We start from the raw sequence: 4637 nt of genomic DNA on the forward strand, positions 1-4637 counted from the left end.
GTGCTTCAGTTAAAACAGCTGACCACAATGTCCACCACGGCTCCGAGAAGAACAAATGACATCAGCAAACAAGTTGGCCTCGTTACAGACAGATGACTAACACTGAGGGGAAACAGTTTCTCAGACCAATTGTATAAATAGACAATTTATGCAAAGTACAAATATGCATCATACATCACAGTCGATTCGCTCTCTGGTGTACCTGGACTATTTCATTTACATATGATGCATTTTTTCCTCTGTGCACAATAATCAATATTTCTGCGGCTGTGCCAGTGGAAACCAGCAGGTTCATTTTCAGTCCCAGTCCTTCGGCAAAATGTTTCACAATAGAATTGGCCTGATGCAAGAGCACGAGTGATGCAGCAAAACATTGATGCAATAATAGAACGATAACATCTGTATTTGTAGTCACACAAAGCTGCATGAGGCAATGGAACAAAACTCAGAACGCTGTATAATAACTTAGTAAATATTGATGAGATTCAAATTATCCGTGTCGGAAAATTACAAACAAAACCAAGAAACACAGGTGAAAATCAGAATGCAGTGAGTGTAATCTTGCTAGCTGAGGCTAACCAGTGAGGTATACCTCCAGAAATCAATTTAAATGCTTCAGTAATTGAGTTGTAACCTCATGAATAAGACTGTGCACTACACTGAATCATAAAACTGAATCCAGTCCTGCTAAAAGCCAAGATTTTCCACACATTTATTCCTCTATATTTCATCAAACCAGTTCATTAGCCCAAATCGATGAATGTAAATACAGCTTAGAATGAAACAAGTAAAGTTTTCGCCGTTTAGATTGTCCAAGCAGAGGATACAGTGTTATAGGTTTTATGTAATGTCTATGACAATAATAGATATGAGTTTGGATGAGAACCTTCACACTTTAAAACATGTTTTCTCAACTTCAATTTCTTGAGTTGCTAATTGCATTTTTTTTGTCCTTGTGTGAAGGTGTTTCTTTCTTTCTTCTCTGAGCTGGCCAAGGTAGCTACACTCCACATGCACATAATATAAGTTCAATAAAGAATCAAGGTGCCGTTCTCATGTAAGATAATTTAAAAAAATCTATAGAACACACACAATGTGCACTCCCCCAACTCCAACATATTTGTATGGAGAGAGATAAACTGGAAATTGCTGCTCTGATAATGAAAGACTGACAAACATGGTGTAAGAGAAACAACAAGGTCCTCTTTTCTCCGACTCTCAGCCGTGTGACTGCGAGGTCACTGTGCACCAACTGAAAAGAAGAGGACTGGAGCTTCTCACAGCGCTAGTACACTGACTCTTCTATAGTATCACTCATTGAGATGAGCACTGGCCGACAGATGTGTGAGATGGACGCGCTTTAGCACTCTGAGAACATGTGTTGAACGTGAAAAGGGGGGGATGGAGGTTCATAGGACCTTTGTAGAGAGGGCGCTGCCAATTAGTGGTTGAAGTTGTAGAAAAGGGAAGAATATTTCAATAAGTGCTAAGGACACACTGTAAAAAAAAACATATTCATTAAATGATAATAAAAGCTCTAGACGTGCTGCGTTTATTCATTTAATTTCTGAGTCAGTAACTGCGGAAGTGATTATTAAGCCTCACAAGAGTAGCGCAGTGACATTATTCTGATAGCCTGTCTTAATTAAGGAACGTAATACCACTCAACCAAACACCCCGCACGAGTTTTATGACAGTTTTTCTAACAACCTGGTTAGTCTGTAGTAAGAGGAAGTATAAACACCAAGATAAATTCACAATTTGCAAGTTTAGCTCCTTTCATCTAATGACAGGATCATCTGCAAAGAGCCAGGGGAGGCAAAACGCCCAAGGTAAAAAGTATAGCTACACACGTTTTTTGTTTTTTTTATATTACTTCATAAGTCAAGTCAAGCAAGTGTGAAACAATAAATGGAAACGGCACCGAGTTTTAGCCTCAAGCGTGTGCTCTCCTGAACGGAACATCTAAATGGGCTTCATACTGTAATACTGCATATAGGATGTCCCTCTCCTCTACAAATCATCCTGGGTGCTGCCCCAGTTACCTTTTCTATTTTTCCAACTCATCCCCTATGGAGCTTTACATCGAGAGACGAGATAGTCTCTGACTAAGGGAGACATTATTAGATGTCCACTCATGCAGGTGCAGATTGGTCTGATGGAGGCTAAAGGGACAAACATGTAACACCGTTTTCTCAGAGGAGAGAGTTTTTTTCTCTTAAGGAAAGACAATCTGAGCGCTGAGAGACAGACACTGAAGAGATGTTTTGTTGGCGGAGGCATTCAGCAAGCGGCCTTGGTTTTCCATATGGAGGCAAGTCGCTGGAACAGTCACAGAGGGTGAAAAACAAGTTTACACGAGTGCATGTGTCGACGGTGACGTGTGCAGATGAGTGTGCAACAGCTTATGAAGCCCGCAGCTTAATGTGCAGATCCACACTACAGGCGTGTTTGTGTGTGATGAAGGGACATAAATGTGTGTTCTATGTTTATGTATGAAGTGTGCAAGTGTGTGTATGTGTGTGTGTGTCCTCTGGCTGTTGATATAATCATGTAGCCAAATCTATGCAGGGAATGGAGCAGACATGTACAGTAATATCTTGTCTGATAGAAAAGTACACCCCCACTATTTGAAGACTTATTAGATAAAACGTGATATTGCAAAAATCAATATGAGGCAGATATGTAATATACATAAGCCTGCAGGCAGTGACACATAACATTAACTTGTAGGGGAAGCAGGAATGAACATAGCTTCGTAGGTTCAGCTCACTGAGGTTTTTTATTGAACTTAATGAGGAAATAACAGAGGAGTGGCAGCTATTTAAAATAAGTGGCCAGCCGTAGTGGACACTAATGGTTTCTCACCTCCACCTAATGACTGGAGTTCACCTTTTATTTTTACTCTGTCAATTCTCTATCAATGCTGGAAAAAAGCAATTTGGACATCAGGACCCTGAAAGTGTCACAAGAGACTGATACATTTTTTCTGTTAGGAGATATAAACTATAACCGACCTGCGTGTGTTGTGCATGATTTCCCAAATTTGGAGAAGGTAGGTAACAGCAGCCTGAAATTCTGCCGAGAGAAGAAAAAGCGTCCTTCCTCCAGCATGTTTTTAAAAATTGAAGACGTGTTTACCAATTCAGTCAAGGTTAGAGAGTTGTGCTGGGTGAATTTAGCTGAACTGAAATTTCAAGGCAGTTATCAGTTCATGTCGAGAAGAAAAAGGCAAAAATTGTGTTGAGATGCTCTTTAAAATATAATAAGTCTCTAAGGTCGAAGCATGTGGCTGGATGTCGGAGGGTCAGTGTTGAAACATGAAATCATGCGCAGGGTTTTTTTTCCACACTAGGATGCTAGTTTATGAACAATACTGATTATCATTCAATGTAAATTCTTCATCCTGCTGCAAGAAAGACTGAAAGATCAATTTCTTCTCCAGAAAATCATGTTTTTCCCCTGTGCATTACTGCAGAGCTTCTCTCTTCCAGACTTTTAAAACATCTAAATGAAACGATGTGAGAGGTGAAAACCATAACTCACAATATTTAACCTGTCAGAATTGGGGTCATACACATTTTAAGGTGACACCAATGACTTGTATGCTTTTTAAAAGCATATTTTAGCTCATCTTCAGCCACTGGATTGTGTACAAACTGTTCTCTGGATGTGTTTAAAGCAAATATTCATGATGAAAATCAAACATAATTGGTAAAAAATCTGATACACGACTGCTCCATTCGTTCTGGCATTGGTTTCTTTGTTTTGATCACAGATGGCTTCAATCTGTGGATGTGGAGGTGTCAGTGCCACGCTCTGTTTAAATTCAATTATTAAATGAATACATGAATATTTACAGTATTATCATTTACAGTATTTTGCACATTAGTCATAACATTCATATCCATTTTGAGGTTTTTCCTGAGTCCTGAGTCATTTCCATCTTACACAGCTTTGCATACATTCACTTACAAAATGCAAACTGACAGGCCATTATGTCACCAACGTCTGACTCTGAGCTAAAGTGTAAAGTGCAAAAATGTTCCTTTAAAATGGGAGCATGGCATTGACTTGCTTTCTTTTTTTTTTCTCCTAAGAGTGCATATATACAGCCCTAGGTGACATGCAGCCGGCCACATTCAAAACCAAATTCTATTAAAAGTACATTGATATGCAAAAGGACTTTGAAAGGGCATTCGAAAATGAAGATTTTCTTTTTTTTTGATTGATGTTGGTTTTCAATCTTCATCGAAAGAAAAATAAATAAGAACTCACTGTTTCATGGATTTTTTTTTCTTTTCTTTTTTGCCACGGTCAAGCGCTTTTCAAACTGAGGCAGAGTGTACTTGAAGCTTTCACAGGAAGCTAAAGTGAAAATTGATTCAAAATATGAAATGAAGTGTTCAAGGCCAAACGCAACTTTTCACCACAAACCACATGTATGCTAATGACAGGACTCTATCTCATATTGAATGGTGTTCATGTCAGGTTTCAAGGCTGCAGTAGTTTGAACGTTAAGTTTACTTCAACTAACTGGCAACTGATCAATTTTATCTCTACACTGAAAAACATCAACTCCACAGTTATTGTATTTGAAACAACAGGATCTTGGTGACATGTAATTCCATGAATTT

Source organism: Trachurus trachurus, assembly GCF_905171665.1.
Source record: "Trachurus trachurus genome assembly, chromosome: 19".
NCBI lineage: Eukaryota > Metazoa > Chordata > Actinopteri > Carangiformes > Carangidae > Trachurus > Trachurus trachurus.